Raw genomic sequence first — 21596 nt, 5'->3', positions numbered from 1 at the left:
CAGGCACTGATGCCATCAAAACTATATTCATAAATAGAAAAGTCACAGTTGTTTGATTCCTACTAAAATAGTACATGTTGTTCAATACATTCATAATACCAAATTTAGAATATTAAAAAAAGTCTTTTTTAAAGTGTGTTTTCTGCAACATTGTGCTAGTTATGACTTTTCTTGCAGCTAAACACTATTTGATTATCACCTTTAATTCTAGTTTTCATCTCTTCAACTAGAAACTGTATACCTCAGTTGGAGGAGCAAGTCATTATCTTGTAACCATTTAAAACATTGTTTAATGTTTAAAAATACATTTTGAGACAATAATTGCATATTCATTGCCATTTTTCTAGCAGATATCACTATCCTACTCAGTATTTAAATTAAATAAAAACAGCTGGCAATGATTAATTATGAATAAGGTCAAATGTATTCGATATTTCTAATCAGTAATCATACTCGATTGTAGTGGTGGCCGCTTGATATACTGCAGCCATATTAATAACATTTTTGAGCATTATTTAGTTCTCTTATTAATACATACAAGACTTTAAATAGTTTAATGAATATTTATATTTCCACTATATATAAAAATGTTTGTAAATGTTGCGTGACAATTGAAATAGCCTAGTATTTGACAAATGATCAGCTATAACACGGTTTTAAAACTGTAATACTTTTAGCACCTACAGTATTAACACGTTCACGACGACGTGCGTCACCGGTGACACACGCCGGCATTCTGAACGAAGCATTCTGACGCACTCTATAGGTTACAACTGGGCGGAGTGTGGCACGGGTGACGCACTATCGCTATACGTTGTTATGATGAATTGTTAACTTACGCCAGAGTTTAAGGCCATGTTTTATGTTCAACGCCTATCATAATAATGTTTGTTTTAATAAATACGGTTAAAATAAAAGTTGGCATGGTGTTTTCTCTTATATAAAGTGATTGTGGTTGGGAGGTAAAAATGTACGCAAAGGCTCAGTAGTATTAATAAAAATGTGTATTTAAAAATAACCAATCACACTGTTGACAAAACTATGAAGAAAACAACTACAACATTTTATGTTTTGATATATAAAATTACATATGTTTCGCATTGTAACATTCAAGGCACATGGCAGGTTTATTTGGGCACCCACTGCAATACGTTACAACCCGCTTAGAGTTTTTTCGTGCTTCTTTTGTTCCCCTTTCACTGCTCATTTTCACGTAGCACAGCAGGCATCGTTTTCGTGATGATCGTGCTGGTCCTGGTCTCTGCAAAAATTTGTGGTTCTGCGATGGTCTCCTCCGAACAGGTTGCTGAGGTGCTGCGGCTGGTGCTATAAGTGACTTTACCAGTGATTCTCTGAAATGTAACATTTCTATTTTTTTTTCTGCCGATGTTCGTTGAATATTACATAAGCGTTGACCACACATGTACCCAATAGAAGCTCGATTGCTACCTTCTTGTACCATTTTGTACTTTTTCTTAGAGACGTGTTGTATGCAGACATTTGGTCAGAATAATCAACACCTTTTTTGCAGCATTATAAGCAAGTACAGCTGATGGTTTCCGTACTTCCTCACCTCTTCGGTTGCGCCTTCCTGTTGGTATAAGGTTATCGACAACTTCTGGACGAGTGCTCACCATCAAAACTCTTCGTTTGTCTTTCCAACTAATTACTTTAACTCCAAACTCATTCTCTTTCGCATGCACATTCTCTTTCCTCATTTTTTCAGCACACAACTCTTTGGGATTACCTCGTCGATATTGTCTCAGTGTTCCACATACATACATTTTCTTGCTTAGTAATTGTTCAGCAAGAGGAACACTGTTGTAGAAATTATCACAAAATAAGGTACGGCCACTATTCAGCAAATCTTCCATCAAATGTATTACAACTTTTTGTGCATGACCAACATTAGCCGTATCATCACTTTTTCCTGTATATACTTTGACTTTTTGTGTGTAGCCAGATGTTGTGCATATTTTATAAAGTTTTATTCCATATTTATGGGATTTTTGAGGGTTATACTGGCGGAAGATCAGTCTTCCCCTCCAAGGCACCATCGACTCGTCAATGACGACTTCTTCTCCAGGAACATATATGTTTTTGAACAAAGTGTTCAGTAAATTGGTTAGCTCCTTTATTTTAGAAAGCCTAGGTTCAACTGTATCAACAACATCATTGTTGTGAAAATGAAGGCAGTTAAAAATACTCTCGAACCTGTCCCTGTTCATTGTATTTTTGATCAGGTCTTTTTTGTAAATATCTTTACATGACCAGTATAATCTCATGTGGGGTAAAGGACACATACCCATTATCATAACAATACCTAAGAACTACCTTATTTGGTCTCTGTCAACTGGAAGCCAGTGACACATCATAGACCTTCGGCTTACATCGTTATTGGTCAAAAACTGATCTGCAAACTTGTTTGTTTCCGTCACAATAAGGTCCAGTACATCGTTATTTAGAAACTGTTCAAAAACCAACATAGGATCAGAAACATCAACATTGAGCTGTAAGCCAGATATTCCAGTAAATGGAAACTGCCTAACAGTTTCTGTGCATTCTCCCCAAACTCTTACAATCTCAGTTTGTTGTTGAGGCCTACAAGGTTCAACATTATTGGGGTGATGATCATTTTGTGGATTATTTTCAGCATGTAAATTATTTACAATCTGGGGGGGGGGGCTGAGGATTAGCTATAATGTCAATGTTTACAAGCTGTTGATAACTTACAGGTAGCGGGTTATCTTCCACATCACTCATATCATCTACAGATTCTGCCCTGCTGTCGTCAGAGCAGATAGACGAAGGTACATATTCGCTTCCTGAGTACTCAAAATCAGTTAGTTCATTTATATCAAAATCGTCCAAAGCGTTCTCAATGTCACTGTCATCCATCTCCCAAGCTAAGATTCAAATTGCACAATAAAAACTAATATAAACAATATAAAACACCACAACAGTAGCACTGAGCTATTTGTGATAAACAGGACACAAGCTGTCGTGAAGACGTAAGAGCACTGAGCAGCAGCCGCAAGTGAGTGACTAGGTTAGCTTGATGATTGCACGGGAAGAAAACAACAACAAGGAAAAACGCAGGAAAAGTAGTGATGTGGCTCGCCACCCGCCAGCAGATCGTAGCATAGAGTAGGTTAGGTTCAGTAAAACAGTGTGTCACCGGTGACCACAAAAAACGACGCCCATTGAAGCGAAGGGCAATGTATAGCGTCGTGTGCCATGGGTGACACACTGGTTTTTAACTTATTCATATACATTTTATCATTGTTTTTCAACCTAAAATGCATTATTTATGCATTATAGAATGGTTTTATAGAAAACAACGTTTACGCCTATTTTGAAGATTTTGTGTTATATATGACTGTATTAACAACACGAAAATTTCCAGTCGTGAACATGTTAAAAAATAGCCTAGTTTATATTCATATCTAGGCTATTTATAAAATAATTATAAAAAAATATAAACATTTGGCCCTCACATTATAAGGAGCAGAAATTTGCTGAAACAGTTATGTGGACAAATACAAATTTGAAATTAATCTGAATTCACTGAAAAAAGTCAAATCAAAACCTAACCTCAACCACATCAATCTAATTAGATAAATCCATATTTTGCCATAAATCCATCATTTAGAACTAGTAACATGTATAACATACCAAAGGAATCTAAGAGTATAGTTTATATTTAAATGTGATTTAACACACACACAAACAACAATAATAACAAAATTAACAATCAACTCTTACTATCTCACTCAATCACTACACAAAAGAACAATTTCCATCTCAACAGAAAATATCAAAACAATGTTATCATAAACGGAGTGGCTATATGCCCGGTCACCGGTCTTGGTTTCAAAGAACGGGAACGACTACGACGTCACAGACTGTGACGTCAAAGGTTTTGAAGTAGCTCTAGCACTTGTGGTGTATAATAAAAATATCATTCATTTGGTAGTGATGAGATTTGACATTGTAAATGATTCATTACATCAAACATAAAGATGAGGTTCCACGTCGACACAAACTTGTTGAACATTCCATTGAGTTGAGATAGAACAGAAAAGTGAAATTAAGTTACTGGTTGGTTGTTATTTTATTTTTAATTTTATTTTTGCCTAGAACCCATAATACTCTAGGATAGACACTTGCTGAATATAAAAGTAAACAATCATTACTTAGAGAGTTATTGAAAGTTAATGAATGTCAAAGTTGTGAATTGATGCTAAGTGTATTAATGTTAGGTTAAAATTCTTATACAGATAAATTTAAAACATGAATTTGTTTTTAAAGTTTTCTTTTTCATTCCCTCTTCTGAACCAACACTGGATTAGTTTTTTTCTAATACAATTAATTACAGTACACATGTTATCTGTTATTAAAAGAGATAACTACAAAACAGTTTTGGTATATATAAAATTTGGCAGCCAACAACTTATATGTAAACGTTACTGTCTACGTACTTTTCATTTAATTTTGTGTACAATACAGCATAAAAGTATATATATAGTCAAACAATCAAGTTACCGCCTTTGTCTCCGTACAAATTCGTTATGAGCTTTCAAATTAATGTTCTTTTATCTGTGGATCATAATTAAAACCACTATATACATAAACATGGGTATTACTTTGAGAGTTTTGGGATCAATATAAGCGGTATGCAGTAGATTACAAACCAAACATCATTTATACATGATCTTGAATTCGATTTTAATTACATACTTTTAAAAGGCTTCAAAACAGAAATTTAAAAGTGAAGAACTATATTTCATGAAATAGGTCTCTATATACTCATATTGTGCACCAATTCTTTGTTTAAAGGTTATTTTTTTTTTTTTTTTTTTTGACGATGGAAGGATTGTGAAGGGAAACAGGATTTTTCCGGACATTTGCCATCGTTCAGTGAAACAAGAAAAACAGTAAACACTACGTTTCGAGATCTGCAATCTGATCTCTTCTTCAGGTAAAGAACTAACCTAATACATAATTACAAACTAAGTTAAAAATAAACAAATCTTACTAAAGCGTTGTGGCACGCCTAAGTCAGGAATCACAACCTACATGTTGTTTGTCAACTTCACTAACACTAAAGACATGCACTTAATACAAAACTATACAAAAACACTAATCATTAAAAGTTAAACTACGGAATACAGGTCACAATGCGTTCTTCACTCGTCTACTGACCACCTACGACTGACCAGAGGGGACTAGCCAATGGCAATCGTGACGGCTGGCTAAAACAAGATGGCGGACATACAAGGGAAGGGGAACAGGAATGGGCCCTTTCGTTATTATTGGTTCATGCGAGATGAACTTCTTAAAACCATATTGTGACTCCGCATTGGTTTATTACAAATATCCGATCCGTTTGATACTTTTGGTTTTCTCTTTAGTTCATTTTTTAGAATTGGCAACCAAAAGCGGCCTAATCTCGACTGATGGTTTACTGATTGGTTGGTCTGCCAATTTAATGTATGTTGCCTCAATTAATTTCCTTTTGAAGAAATGTGGTTCCCGATGTATTATGTGGGCTTCATCCCAATTCATATGATGGTCTTCGGACCAACAATGGTGTGCAATTTTTTTTTACTTTTCTGTGAAACCCTTTATTTATTTATTTATTTATTTATTTACATACATACGGTATACACCATTTCACATTTGTTATAGGTATTGAGAAAATACAAGAGGCTTGATATAAACAACTTACATTAAATAGTTTACATGCATACATGCTAAAGCAAGCAGAAGCAAAAAAAATAAGCAAAACACAAGTGCCAAATAACATCAACATCGTGAATAAAAAGAAAAATTACAACAGCAATATAGTTCATAAAACAAGTGCAACATGAAGGTGGAAACCGTAAAAAAAGACTTAATTAAAGTACCGGTAGCGTATAAAAAATATAGAGTTACTTATATACTACTGAGACATACATATGCATATGAACAAATACAATACGAAAAGAAAAAAATAAAGATTAGCGTAGCCTATGTTCATTGATATATATATAAAAAAATCACAAGAAACCATTTCCATTTAGCAAAATATAAAACATGCTACAATACATGCAAATTTTGATGCTATTATAATAATATATGAACAAAAGTGTTAAGAAAATAGCAAGCAATATATAACATTCACAAGAAACCATCTCTATTCAGTTGAAATATACAATATGCGACAATACATGCAGGGTTTGATGCCATTAAATATAAACAAAAGTGTTAACAAAAAAAAACAAAAACAAAAAAACAGCAAGCAAAATATAACGTTCAGTGTCAGAGTTTCACGTGTGGCCAGAGAGATATCAGAGGGGAGGGATATTTAGTGACCTCCCTCTTGAATGATGTGTCGGACATGCTGAACAAATCAATATGCGCAGGAAGACCATTTCCCAACCTGTGAATTCTCGGTATTGTACTGTTTGTACGCATAGTTCGTAGCGAGGAATTCCCTCTCGAAAGCTGCACAGATCTTGAAGATGGTCGGGGGACAACGAAGATTGATCCTCTCTAAAAGTCTCGGGAATCACAAGACGACGACAAAATCTTCTTCAAGAACATCAGGTCAGCAATTTGGCGTCTGGTGCTCAAGGGTAGGAGCCCAAAGTGGCGTTGCAGATCTTCAACAGGAACCCCTGTGACGGGCCCATTAAGAAAGCCCCTGACCATTTGACACTGTGAGGTCAATATTATTATTGACCAGTGAAGTACTACAGTATTTATATTGTTAGTATTACCAACCAACGATTCTTCATTGTTCCTAACAGTAAAATGTAAGTTACTATTACTTACAAAGTATCTACCGTCACCTAAATTATTAAAAGGAAATAAGGAACAGTGATTATTATATATTTATTTAGTAAGATATAAGTCCAAGTAATAGTTGCTCGGAATATTCTAGTTGATCTCAACTGAGTTGTTAAGCGGAAGTAGCCCGATACCCGTGGCAGCTTTAGCTGCAGCTGGCTGAGGAATTTGCTGATTCTGCTGACTCCAGCCTGTGTCTGGCCAAGTTGTGTCGTTTCTAGACTCTGTTACGCCCAAGTAAATCGTTTGGGAGCAGCACCGTACGGAGTCTAGTCCGCCATTTTAACAAAAATTTGTAGCGAAAAAAGTACGTGCGTGGGGTGAGTTGATCGCCGGTACTCGAACGTAACGCGTCGCTCCGTGTTTGCCCTTCCCTCTAAAATCTAAATTTTTTTTAAACCTACTGTTTCGCTGATGAATTATTAATATATTTTAAAAGTACAGTTTAGGGAATGTGAATAGTATCGTAATAATTATTAATGTGAAAGATTAAATTAAAAATCAGATTTTTGCGCGGCCAACTAGTGTTCTGATTATCTAATTCCCAAGTCCCGTCTCGTCCGTTACAAGTGGTGTCAGGTGTGAAGGTGCGGTTCAAAAGTCCGTGATTGAATTGTTTCCACGTTTCTGCGAGTCCTACGGAGCTGAGAAACCCTGTGGAGATGGGACTGCGGATCATCAGCGATTCCAGTAAGTAAAAATAATCTATTACGCTTAACCTAAGCTAGCAATAATAATCAGCTAGCAGATTAATTAATAGTTCTTCTATTCAAAATTTATTTTGTATATTTTTAGAGGAAGGGCACAGATATTAATCAATTAGTTGAAAATTTGAAAATAATCTGGTAATATATTATCGATTTAAATTAAAGCATATTTGGAAGACGTATTTAAATTTAATAGTGATGCATTGATCTAGGCATCAGTTCAGGCTATCATAAAGGCAGTGAAGCCTAACAGTCCACGTTAACTGCTACTTATTCTTAGTTAACAGTATTCTAATTATAACTTAACCTGTTTAACATACAATAGAAGCTTTTAAACTAACCTAGTATTAGTATAAACTAATATTAGAATAACCATACCTAGTGTTGTTAAAGTGCGTTGGAAGCCGTCTGGGCGTCATTGAAAATGGCTGATAATTAATTATAATTGATTGATTGAATTTAATGTCAAATTAAAATAAATAGAAATAATAATAACTTGAGACATCGACTCTGAAAAAATATAGAGTCGGCATTGTGGCTAATTTTCCATGTCAGGTCAAAAGACGCCAGCGCATTTGACATACTATAAAAATTAACTAATTATTGATTATTTATTATTATTATTGATTGATAGTATGAACTTACAACATAAGTAGTAGAATCAAAGCAAAATTTAGAATTGAACGGTTACCGATTCAATAAGTGATAACTAGCTATTCTATGATAATTTCGGGATTTAATTCGATATTTTGAGCTAAGGACTTAGTCGAAATTTTTGGGACTTTACTGATTACGGTAGGGTGCCTATGGCGGTGTGAGGAATAGCTTAGTGACTAATTCAATATTAAAAAACTTGTTATTGACTAAAAAGTTTATTCATAAATCAGGAACTAAATTTATCGACTTTTAAATTAAAAATATTAAACGCTACGTGGACTTAGGCGTATAACTGTGATGATTAGTTAGACATTTGAAGAGATATTGCGTGGAGGGTATGATTTAATGACGAGTAATTAAAAAAAAAAAATTAATTGATTAATTGAACGTGACAATTTTTTGAAATTATTTTGAAGAGTTGAGTTTAGTGTATGGAATTTTCATTTTCCCCTTTGGAATTTAGTATATTGGCATACACTATGAACGCGTATCTCTTGAAAAAGGAAGAGAATCAATATGAATTGAAAAATCCGAGGACAGCCCTACTTCCGGTACGGCTGAGGATTTAAGAAAACGGCTGACGAAAGTGTGTTAAGGCAGGTACGCCTATTGATCAGGCTGTCTTAGCTTCCTTAAATGTAGATGAGGAACTGGAGGCCTGTGAAGATAAATATAAGTCATTGGCTGCCTACCGCGAATGAATATGAGGGGGGACTATACAGACACTGAAGGTCAGCGTCTTCAAGCCAGGGATGTTGGCATAACTATTTAAGGGCGGGACGTATACCAATAGGCGCATTGGGTGACAAAAGTATCGCAAAACGTCATGAGGTGTTAATGGATAAGGACCAAAGAAACTGTGGTGACGCGGCCGAAGCCAAGAAAGACGCGGCAAACGCCGAAGCTGAAAATTCAGCAGCCGAGCAGACCCCGCGGCCCAAAAATGCGGATGTGCACTCGCCTCCAGAGGCAACAAGCCACATCACTGTCGGTGCACTTGCTCGACAAATAGATTCAACCATCGCGATCACACCGCAACAAAATTTTAAACTTAACGTCATCCGCACATAGTAGAGGAGTGCCTGTGTATAAATGGGGCTTACAATTTGACGGCCAATCACAGAGCGTAGGGGCGTTTCTGCAGAGAGCAGAAGAACTGCGCAGAGCTCGAGGGGTCACCACAACCGGAACTGTTTTGATTCGGCAGTGGATTTGTTCACCGGGACCTGCCCTAACGTGGTATCGATCTACGATAGGCCGTCTCAGAAACTGGGAACAGCTGTGTAGGGATATGGAACTGGTCTTCCAACATCCTGACCATGACATATAACCTACAGCAAGAGATTATTCAATCGAGTTCAAGCCGAAAACGGAACCCATTGACTTATTTTATCCGCTGCGATGGAGGGGTTGTACAGTCGCCTGTCAACACCCGTAGTGGAAGAAGTAAAGCTTAGGCAAATATTGCATAACTTACATCCCCAGCTGCAAGACCGGCTTGCTCTTTTTGATGTTTACCTCTCTTGAACAACTGAGAGTGATGGGTAGAAAGGCAGAAAAGCGGGACGCTTGAGGTCCGTCACCACGCGTGCGGGTAACATCTAACGTGGGTGTACTCGAGCCAGACTTAGCATATCCTCCTCCTCCTCGCGGGCCGACTCGGGGCAATGCCCCGTCCCACGCCTGAACGCAAGGTGTTCCAGGGCAGCCAATACCTCAGATATTACATGTTTTTAAATTGTCATATGAAAGGCCACATCTCTCGGGACTGCAGGAATAAAAAGAGAGAGGACCGCTCTAGTCGAATAACGTTGCTGGCGTTTGCAACAAGGCAGGCCACACATACAGAAAGATTGTAGAGTTCGACTAGACTCTAAAAGACCTCATTCGGGAAACGGGAGCGGGGTAAGTGTGGATCCACCGACACGAAGCCCCGGAATTAAAGGAAGCTGTTTCGCAGCTTACCTACTAAGGTGAACCTAAATATGTTGTACGACTCGTAAGAAACTGCACTACTGAGAAGCAGGTCAGGACTGTCCCCGAGATTCGAGATGTGGTAGATGAACTTGTAAGCCATCGGTAAGATAGAAGATGCAGAGGGAAAGGTCCCTAATTGACACTGGAGCGCAGGTTTCCCTCGTAAAAAGAGGAGCCTCATCCGCTGAGCTCACCAAAACCGACGTAATTTTGAAAGGTATTTCTGGTAGGGACATTGAAAACTTACGGGCGACAAGAGTTGGAACTTTAAAAATGAAACCGGGCGTTGAAGTGGTAGGGTAGGAAATTTTGTGGTTGGGAACCTTCCCTAAGGGATACCTAGCCGTACTTGGTTGCGATATTTTGGGCAAAGGAAACGGAGAAAATAAATGTTGGAACATGGTCTACTTCGGTTTGTATGGTGGAGACATTTGGTTAAAAATCGGATAAAGAAAGGGGAGGCCGTGCCGGATCCCTATCCGTCCCTCAGCTAGCTGTGCACCTCCAAAACAGCAACGTTATGTGTACTGCTGTAGCGATGTGAAAATTCCGCCCCGGTGTGAAAAGATTATCCAAGTGAAGACTAACCGATGTGCCACCGGTTCCGACGACTTAGAAGGAAAAGGACGTTGTGATTGAACCCCCTGACTTTATCATGCACGGTGTTTATCTTGCTCGAACCCCTGACAAAAGGTAAAAGGAAACCGCTTGCTGTTGGGTCCAAGACCGTAAACGCAAGTGCTGTGAGGAGTTAACTCTACCCAAGAACTTGAAGTTAGGAACGCTCGACAGAGATTTCAAACCCAGTGGAGGGAGGAAATCCTGTGCGACAAAAACTACTACTAGTTTTAGCAGACAGTCATGGTCGTGGACTCCAGGAAATTACTATCCGAAAGACTACCTAGAAATTTTGATGTAGAAGTCTTTTTCATGCCCAATGGAAAACTAAAACAAGTAACCTCGAAATTTGGTAGTACTATTGATACATTGACCTGAGAACGACACGGTGATCTTGATAGGGAGGGAACAAACGATGTTGACCAAGTGTGCGCCTTACCCGTTAACCCTGGAAAACAAGCATTTGAAAAATTTTCCGGTGAAGTGGAAAAGCGAGAGAGTAAACTGTTCTGTCGATATTTGACCGCTCAATGATCAAGACCTCAAATCCGAACTTGGAGATGCCAACGGAATTCTTAAATCCATCATTCTAAAAATTTAGCTAAAAATAGAGATAAAATTCAACAGGGGTAGGATTGAATTTCTAGACCTCAAAGGAAATTGAGCCATAACATGTGTACACAAAGCACGGGTTGCATCTGGAACCAACAGGGTAAAGTGAAATTGGCCACTGTTGTGCGCGACATAGCACTTCATAGCTACAAAAGGCCACAGGCAAGAGTAGGCATGGTGAGTCGTTCTGACGGAGTCCGACTTAGAGGCGTGCTTGGACGAGAAGCTTAGAGGCATCTGCCAAGTCACACGAGCGAGACCTTGTGAAGTCCACTCTCATGGGATTCAAAAATGTTCTTGCTCCACAGTGAAGACCAACCTCTGGGTTGTACTTCGGCAGTGACACATGTCATACGAACCGGGAATGCAGCCCCTATTTACAAAAAAAGCGTTTATCGCGTTACCATACCATCAGAAGGCCACACTTGACGAATTAGTTAAAGATCAACTAAACAAAGGTATCATTGTTCTACTAGTCAGAGCGAGTGGGCATCGCCTGTAGTACTTGTGCCTAAGAAATCTCCCGACCGGTAACCCACTAAATTAAGGTTTTAGTGTCGACTACAGAGGACTTAATGCGGTGACCACCCCTGACGTGTACCCCCTCCCGAACATCACAGAAACCACTTGACTCACTTGGCGGGTGCCAGATGTTCACGACGTTAGATCTCCGGTCTGGGTATCACCAGATTCGAGTTGACGAAGATAGCCGACCAAAAACAGCATTCAATGTTCCCGGCGGACATTATGAGTATCAGCGTATGCCATTTGGACTAAACACGTGCTCCGGCCACTTTCCAAAGACTAATGGACTCAGTGTTAATGGGCTTGAAAGGGTGAGAAATGGCCTTGTCTACTTGGATGACATAATTTTGTTTTCCAGGGACTTGCCTTCACACCTGGAAAGCCCTTCGTTGAAGTGCTATCGAAATTACAAAATGTTGAACTGACAGTACAACTTAGTAAATGTAATTTTGTGGGTCAATGAAGTCAGCTATCTTGGTCATGTAATCACTTAAGAAAGGTGTTGAACCAGATCCTGGAAAGGTATCGGCTGTAAGGGACTTCCCTGTCCCACTACGGTGAAGGACCGACGTGCGCTCTTTCCTAGGTTTTGGCTGGCTATTATCGGCGTTTCATTGACGGTTTTGCCACCATTGGACGGTCCCACTATTCGAGTTGACCAAACAGGATAGCGAATTTGTGTGGACACCAGAATGTCAGGAGGCTTTTGATTCTCTTAAAGACAAAACTAATATCTGCCCCTGTGTTTGATATACCCTGACTTTACCAAGCCGTTCATATTAGCGACAGACGCGAGTACTGTTGCCTTAGGAGCAGTCCTCTCACAGGAGATAGATGGCCGGGAACACCCCGTAGCGTACTGTTCTAGAACATTATTCCCAGCCGAGTAAAGAACTTACTCGACAACCCGAGCGCGAATTACTTAGTCTAGTCTGGAGTACAAAATATTTCAAGATGCTACATGTTGGGGCGTCCTTTCAAAGTAATCACCGATCACTCCCGCTCTAAAGTGGATGATGTCGCTTAAGGGGACCCCTAGCAGTAGGCTGATGAGATGGTCGTTGCGACTAGCTGAGTTTGATTTCACAGTAGAACATAAAGCCGGGAAAAAAACACACACAAACGCGGATGGGCTAAGTCGCGCAGTGCGAGCGGTTTAAACAGGAAGTGCTCCCTGTCTGTTGACCTTGAGTTACTTAGAACACGTTCCAACGCGAAGATCCCGTAGTTCAGGGTTTGAGACAAGCCAAGAAACTTCCGGATGAGCCCGGAGAAGGTCTGTACCGTTTGAGTTCGGGTGAAAAGAGAAAATTTGTAGTACCAAACTTCCTTAGTCCAGGAGATAATTAGGATCAATCATGATTTGCCCACAGCCGGACACGCCGGAGTGTGGCAAAAACACTAGACCGGGTGAAACAGAAGTTCTGGTGGAGAGGTATGGAAAGAGGACGTTATGAATTACGTCAGGACATGTCGTAGCTGTAGCCAACGAATCGAATTACGGTTAAGCGAAAGCGCCCTGGGTGACGTCTTCAACGAACCCCAGGAGCCCTTCGAAGTGATAGCGGCAGATTTAGTTGGTCCTCTGCCCATTAGCGAATCCCGCAACGTTTATATTCTCAGTGTTATGGATCACTTCTCCAGATACTGTGAGTTTGTTCCACTGCCAAGATCAGACCACCGAAAGTGTTGCTCGAGCACTAGTGCAGAGGGTGATAACCAAGTTTGGGCGTGCCAAAGGCCTTAGTTAACCGATCAAGGAGCTAACTTTACATCCGGCTTAATTTAAAGACTTATGCAAATTTTCTGCACGTTCGAAAAATCCAAACTACTGGTTTTTCATCCTCAGAGTAATGGCAGACTGGAGCGGGTCCATTCCACTGTGATGAGAATGTTGAGCCATTTTGTTAACCGGGAACCAGACCAAATTTTGGGATGAATACTTGCCTTATGTCACCATGGGCCTATAACTCCCCAAATCTCATGAGGAGTACTGGGTATTCTCCGTATGAGTTTAATCTTTGGTCGGAAAATGGAGGTTCCTACGGAAGCGGATCTGAAGATTACGGATGAGACAGATATATATGACAATCATAATCGAAGCCCTCCGGGAGAAACTACAGGAAGCTTACAATGGAAACTGCCAGTGCTTAAAGCCAGAGCCCGAGGCGCCGTAATGAAAAAGTCAGTATGATAAGAAAGCTAAATCAACCGAATTCCGCGAAGGGCAGGTTTTGTTATTATTGCATGTACCCAGTATAGGACGGCATCGTGTAAAGAAAATTATCATCAAAACTATGGAAAGGACCATATCCCATAGGTTAGAGTGGTATCACCTCTAAATGTTGTTCTTTCGAATACGAAAGCGAGAGGTCGTCCGTGCACGTGAACCGTATCAAACCTTATAAGGAACGTCCCGCGTCCTTCGACCCTGCGCAGAAAAGAGAAAAGCAAAACGAGAATAGTTTCCAAGTGATGAGTTGAAGAAGAGGTAGATGATAGTGGTCTGCAGAGAACTTAAACGGAGATGTAAAGGGTAGACGATGAAACCCAAGCCCCGGTATGCAGTAGCCGGGGCCTGCAAGTATGGGACGCCCAAAAACGGAGTAAGAAAGAACCGCGAGATTGGGGTGACTTTGTTTAGACTTTTGAAGAGCTTTGGAATAGTTGGGGAAAGTAGTGCTCGCTACATAGCCTGGGAAAAGGTGGATATCGAATTTGATCGGTGGGTCATCATGAAATCATAGATGTTCTGTTGTAGTGGGCCCTTTTTAGGCGTTTTGTTGATCCTGGAAGGTGTCCTCTGCTTCCACCAGGGTGTCATATTCCGAGAAAGGAGAGGGGACTTTTTACTTACAGACAGCTACTGGACTGTGGGTTTCGGCTCCAGTACAACCTGACAGGAGTTGGAAGAGGAAAACAGAAATCTAAAGTATAATCTTGGTAAATGGTAAGAGGTCAGGTATGATGATGAGTTTTTCCAAAATCTTCTCTCGCAAAACACACAGCTTACATACCATAGTGGCATGACTACTTAAACATGATTAAATTTTACCAGTTTCAGATACGAATTATTATGGACTACAAAAGATGGTGACTCGACTACGTTGGCAAAACGAGTGACTTGGTCACTCTGCTTGCCGCGTACCCAAAAGAAGCGCGGTCTTTTTGATGCCGGTGGTCTTGTACAAAAATTCTTGTTTGGAACTGTAATCGATAGCGATTTGGAAGGTTATGAATAGTAAGATAGATGAGGCCAATATAAGGAATGAACGAAATGTATCACGACACGACAGATCAATTAACTGTCTTAGATAACATGCACTCAGAAATTTTAAACCATTCGAGGGTTAAATAAATAAAAATGATTTACATCTTGAAAGCGTATCACCAAGTGATGCATGACAACATGGCTCAAAACTAACACCAGAACAGAATCCGTTTTCTCAAGTCTTGTTTAAATACTCTTTTCCCAAAATACTTAAAATTAAGTTGTGCCTTGTCAGAAATTAAAGCGATGCCATTAACCTTGCTGTACACGAAGTAAATGAATCGAAACTATCACCAAGCTGTAGAGGACTTGGCTGCAAATAGGATGACTAGCCAACCCTATTACCGCCTCGATCACCCCTCTATCAGTTCCTAGAGGGTCCTGAAATCTGTAAAACTCGGGTTTTATACCAACACCACCTGCAAAATTATTTCTTAGACGTTAAGTTAGGAATAACCTCCCATAGCTTCTATAAATTTGCAATAATCAAATCGTTTGCTACGGAAACACAGCTTAGAGTACTAAATTAACGCTCCCATTGAAAAAATGATAACCAAGTGTGGGAATGAAGTTTTTCAATGTTAATTAACTTATCCTGTTGTTTTTTGACCCCTTCTCTGAAAAGATGGGTGTGTGAAGTGGGAAAGTAGACGACCAAAAAATGTAATGAGTTTTAGCAAGGTTAGCAAGACAAACCTATACCGTTTTAATATTCATCTGACCAATTACCGAAGTGAGATGTAGTCTTTCGGCCCTTTAACTGTGTGTCCCTCTGTCGGAAGTATTATTTAATGTACACCAATCGACCAAATTGTCCAATTGAACTTTTGCTGTTGAAAGATGGAAAATTTAACGTTGTGGTGACTAGAAAGTTGATATCCGGCCTGAAATCCGCCAGTCCTAATTAGAACTCCAACCCGATGGGATCTAATACTACCTCGGGTGAAGCCAAAGTAGTAATTGAATTGGCTTTAGACGGGATGCTGGTCTAAACGTTAGTACAACCATTCTGAAAGGGGTGCGGTGAAATTTCCGAATCGGGATCGATTTGTGACCTGATTGCAGACGGGTACAGGATAAGCCTGCCCGATTCTTCCGGCTGATCCTGGCACTCGAGCGATTTTGGAAAAAAAGAACTTTTTTCCTGAAATAGATGGGATATATAGTTAAAGAAAGAAACCGAACTGTTGAATCAGGACGGTGAATGATACTTTGAAGGTCCTCCAAGCATTTGGATGACCAACATTGGCACTCTAAGCGTAAAGGGATAATTCTTTAGAGAGTACTTTCCAGCACCTCAGGAGTCAATCGTTTTTAAAGCAATCGTATAGTTAAGGCAGGTCATATTGAAGTGGATCTACGATTACTGTGTTCATTGTAAATTAGTTTGTTTTTAGAATCTGTTTTGGATGATATCCGAGTACGAAGTTTGCCAATCTGTCTCCGTGCCAGCCTGAGAGGTAAGCCGACCGGCACGCCCGAAGCTACCCGGACCGATTGCCAGAAACTCAAGACCTTTGGGAAGTCCGAGATTGTCCCAGTTTAGTCAGACCTGTTTAGAGAGAGTAACCAACCAGAACGAGAGTGGCGTAGCCAGGAGGATCTGGTATTATCGCGATAGAACGAAATCGCAAAGCGTTGGTGTGTGTACTAGTCCGTTACGTTAATGTGTCAGACGTGTGAGGATCCTACGTAACGTAAGTTGAATTCTAATATGATTGTGTTTGAGCTCAACCTCTGAATGAGGAACATTCGACAGTGTTTTCGAGATTGAATGTGTCACCCTTCCCGTGATGAACTTACAAGGGTCGAGACCCATGGTGCACTTTATCATAGGCCTTGGAACAGGAAAATCGGAATTTTTCTATATATTGAGGGACCATTTACAGGGGTTTAGGTTAAGTAGAGTAACAAGATTTTGCCCATGTTTCGTCCATAGTTTAAAATCATTGTAACATTGTTAAAAAATTATAACGTTGTGCTATTAATGAATGATAACGAGTAGTCGTAGGGGGGTTTCGTTGGAAGGCTGTGTATAGGGATGAAAGATTTTTCCATTAAATTAATATTGATGATCAATTATCCAATGGAGTGATACTCTGGTGTCTCACAGAAAGGTAAAAGCCCGGCACCCCCTTACCCCCTTATACCCATTCTCCATCGCTTTCCTCCCGGAGAAAATACTGGGACTGTGGATTGCCTAAAGAAAAATACAATAAAATTATTAAAATTATCTAATACATTGATGAGCACACAGCAATTAAGACTGTGTGGTTAAATGCCTTGGCTGTAGGGATACTCCCGGGTCCCCGATCAGCAAGACAACTGCTGGCTTACCGAGATGCCCAGCCCTACCAAAAATGTTACGCAAGCACTTTTAATATTATTTAAAACTAGCTCACGAAAAATACTCAAAACGCCAATAGAATATAGATGATTGTTTTAAAGGAAAACTAATAGGTTGTAATTACGTGAATTTTTGCCTGTTCAACTTGACACTAAATAGTTACTTGGCTGTTTTAATGGGTGTTGCTATGTTTAATCGTAAGCATGCCTCTAAATTTAGTTTTCAAAATGCTAGATTTAAGAAAATATCAAGTGAAACACTGTTTGGCACTGACTAGGTGTATGGGCCAATGCCAACGACTTTAGGTTCTGGTTTGTAAGGATTTTAGTTTGCCTCGTTTTGGGCTATTAATGGCAGTGTAATATGTCAATTTGTATATTGGATATATTTTTTAACTTATAAAAATGTATTCTCGTTTTAGTCGTAAGAAGACCTTGTGACTTAACAACTGTTTCAATTTTAAAGGGAGTGACTGACCTACGGCGGCCCCGAGTGAAAGCCCATGCGGCTTCACCTTTACTGGGCAAGTAGCGGTTTAAAATTTCCTAATCCGGACACACATTAAATACCTTTTTTTGTAATAATTGGACCTTAACAGATCCACTGTGGTGAAAAAAAAAAAAAAAAAGAAGGGGTAGGAAACTAAAATTAAACCAATCTCCTCCTTCTCCATAATCCCGCAAATAGTTGTTGTGTCACTAAGGGTTGTTGTTTAAAACATTGTATTGGTTGCCTAGTGTTAGAAGTGTCTTTCTTGTTCGTGAGCGTATTTAATTATAGATGTCACATATTCCAACAACCCATGTTACTTTAAGTTATTTATGTTAAAATTTTATTTCGTTTCCTGAAAACGAAATTTGGTTATTGCTGAGTATTGTAGGTTAGTTCAACCTTTGAATTTTGAAGTTTATTTATGAAATTAATGTAATGCTTTTGTTTTATTGACTTTCTGTGGGAAAGGGAGAGGCACAACCCCGACGACGTATGTTGCAAGTTTCGCCATCGATTTTTAGCAAGATATGTTAGTACAAATTTTAACCTTCGAACAGAGAAGTCCAGATAAGGACATCCAACATTATTTTTTTCTTTTTTTCTATTTCAATATCTAAATAGCCAGTTGAGGATTAGCTGAAAACAAATTCCTGAATCAATTAAAAAAAAAAAACAAAAGAAACAAGGGACACTGTAGTAACATTGGACTTACCGTTTTATGTTACCCTTTCATGCTGAGGACAGCATGGTCTAAAGGGTGAGGGAGTGTGTGACGGCCCATTAAGAAAGCCCCTGACCATCGTTGACACTCGTGAGGTCCAATATTTATTTATTGGACCAGTGGAAAGTACTACAGTATTTTATATTGTAGTATTACCAACCAACGATTCTTCATGTTGTGTTCCTAACAGTAAAATGTAAGTACTATTACTTACTAAAATATCTACCGTCACCTAAAATTATTAAAAAGGAAATAAGGAAACAGTGATTATTATATATTTTTTTAGTAAGATATAAGTCCAAGTAATGAGTTGCTCGAATATTCTAGTTGATCTCAACTGAGTATGTTAAGCGGAAGTAGCCCGATACCCGTGGCAGCTCTTTAGCTGCAGCTGGCTGAGGAATTTGCTTGATTCCTTGCTGACTTCCAGCCTGTGTCTGGCCAAGTTGTGTCGTTTCTTCTAGACTCTGTTACGGCCCCAAGGTAAATCGTTTGGAGAGAGCAACCGTACGGGAGTCTAGTCCGCCATTTTACACAAAAAATTTGTAGCGAAAAAGTACGTGCGTGGGGTGTGAGTTGATCGCCGGTACGCGAACGTAAACTCGCGTCGCTCCGTGTTTGCCCTTCCCTCTAAAATCTTAAATTTGTTTTTAACCTACTGTTTTCGCTGATGAATTATTAATATATTTTAAAAGTACGAGTTTTAGGGAAATGTGAATAGTATCGTAATAATTATTAATGTGAAAGATTAAATTAAAAGTCAGATTTTTTTGCGGCCAACTAGTGTGTCTGATTATCTAATTTACCCAAGGTCCCAGTCTCGTCCGTTTAACACCCCGTCTGTAGGCAAATCACAAGTCTCAACCCAATCATCCTAGATGGAATCTTATCTGAATTCTTTCAACGAGGTTCAACCTGACCCAACAAGCGTAGGGAGAACCATACAGGGCGAACAGTATTCCAAGTATTTGGTCGAACCAAATCTGGACGTACAGAGGCCCGAAGTTGTCCCATGGTGGAAAAACCCACTCTCGAGAAGTCCTAAATATTTTAAGACCTGAGGTGCAAATAGTTGCTTTTTCTATTAATTGCAGACAGATGCTGTTCAGGGCTCTCAGTGACGGAGGACAAGATAACTTCCCAAATTCCTTAACTGTACTTGAGCGATTTCAGTATGATTCCCTCCATCTCGTTGTTGAAGGGGACTATGACCCTAGTGAAGCGATGGAATGAGGGACGCACAGAGACACTTTGCGAAATTTATATCCATTGCCATCCCGCACCGAAGCCACCAGGAGACGGACACTTTCCAAGTTCAGGATTGCAGGAGAGGACGCAGTCTTGGAAGTGTGTGATATCTCCCCTATATACCTTGTGCTGTCAAAACCTGCGAAACATTAACAGGCTAGACGATGTGACGACCATTCTGAAGGTCATTAATGAAGATTAGAAAAAGAAGGGCAGGTCCCAGCAGAGGAACCCTCCTGAGGCACCCCAGACACCGCCTCAAATGCAAAAAGATGTCCTCAACCCGGCATGACGCACGACGAGGGGAGGACGATTCGCCAGGGTAACTCTCGAACCCACATCTAAGAGAGAATCCAGTCACTCCCCAAGTCCTAAGTTTAATATTTTTTGCTAGCTAGTAGATGGAATGTGGCTTAATCCTGTCGCTAAAGCCTTTGACAAATTCATGAATAAACGCAATCGACCTGGTGGCCGCAATCTGAAGGGAGGATGTAATGGTCATTCTGCAAAGATCACGAGATTGGTTGTTGCCGACCTTCCCCTTCATAAAAACCGTGGTTTGTAGCTGGGAGAGGATGATGTTCTTGGCTTCATAATGAAAGTCTAACGTTAAGGGACCATCGGATCTCAAAAACCTTTGGCTAGGGCAGGCTGAATTGCAACAGGTCTGTAGTTCTTGGCATTTACTGGATCAAACCACTTTTCAGGATAGGTGCAATAAAGACTCGGACTTCAGGTTCTTAGGGGAAAAATGTCCAGAAGTTAGAAGAAGAAGGCATTGAAATATTGGGTGTGACATGTGGAGCCAAGATACCACTACAAATACTTCAAATACTACTGGGTGGAATCCCATCTGGCCCCGCGCCCTTCCTTTCAAAATCCAGGCCCATGCTTAATGTCTCCTGCCACGTTCTTATCACATGAGATGTGAAAACCTGACAGATGGAATGAGGTTTCCAGCTCCAAAGGAACTGGAAAGTGTTTTTGTGGGAGCCATGTATAACAGAAGAGAATATAAGAAGCAAAACAATGTCACGATATGCGCTTTCAGGGGTGTCACAGCTGTACACGTTGTCCCAAAGGTACTGGTTAGGGAAAGTTGGCGTGAAGACTTGCGTTTTCAATTATTCCTGATGTGTCCCCTAGACAGACATTCCACCATTGCTTGGTATGTAGTTTTCTCAATACGAAGTATATAGTCCCCAGTAACCAGGAGGCGGAGATAGAGTCCTTATCACCTTGCACGAACACTAAGCGACAATTTCCCCAAGTAGTACAGTGGAGTCTTTTAATGACTTTTTGAAGCTTGGACGTTGCAGCTTGCTTTTTCACAAATGACTAGTGCCTTCAGCCTCTAATCTCGATGCTTTTCTTTGTGTTCTTTTAGTCCTTACGTTTAGTGGTCCTTTTTGTCTCGCCTATGGTATTCCCTATTGCAGCTTAGACAATTTTATACTAGTAAACACAGCAGTTTTTTGGGAATCCAGTTGTGCCATTTTTTTTGTTATACTTTTTTTTTTCTTTTTTTTTTTTTTTTTTGTGTTTGTTTTTACCGAGACTTTGTCTAAGAGAGTGTTGTGTGTTTTT

The 21596-nt window shown here is 39.8% G+C and overlaps 1 protein-coding gene across 4 annotated transcripts in view; it reads right to left on the bottom strand.

Moving 5' to 3' along the window:
- The window catches only part of LOC124360431 (crossover junction endonuclease MUS81), a 28604-nt gene extending 24738 nt beyond the window's left edge, over positions 1-3866 (bottom strand). For 3 of the 4 annotated variants that reach the window (XM_046814058.1, XM_046814062.1, XM_046814061.1), the window contains exon 1: positions 3676-3866. The gene's annotated coding sequence lies outside the window, so the exon portion shown is untranslated. The remainder of the gene's footprint in view (positions 1-3675) is intronic. The other variant, XM_046814059.1, reaches the window with a different exon arrangement.
- Between the last annotated feature and the right edge of the window lie 17730 nt (positions 3867-21596).

The sequence above is a fragment of the Homalodisca vitripennis genome, chromosome 4 (assembly GCF_021130785.1).
Source record: "Homalodisca vitripennis isolate AUS2020 chromosome 4, UT_GWSS_2.1, whole genome shotgun sequence".
NCBI lineage: Eukaryota > Metazoa > Arthropoda > Insecta > Hemiptera > Cicadellidae > Homalodisca > Homalodisca vitripennis.
This window is presented reverse-complemented; position numbering and strand designations above follow the sequence as displayed.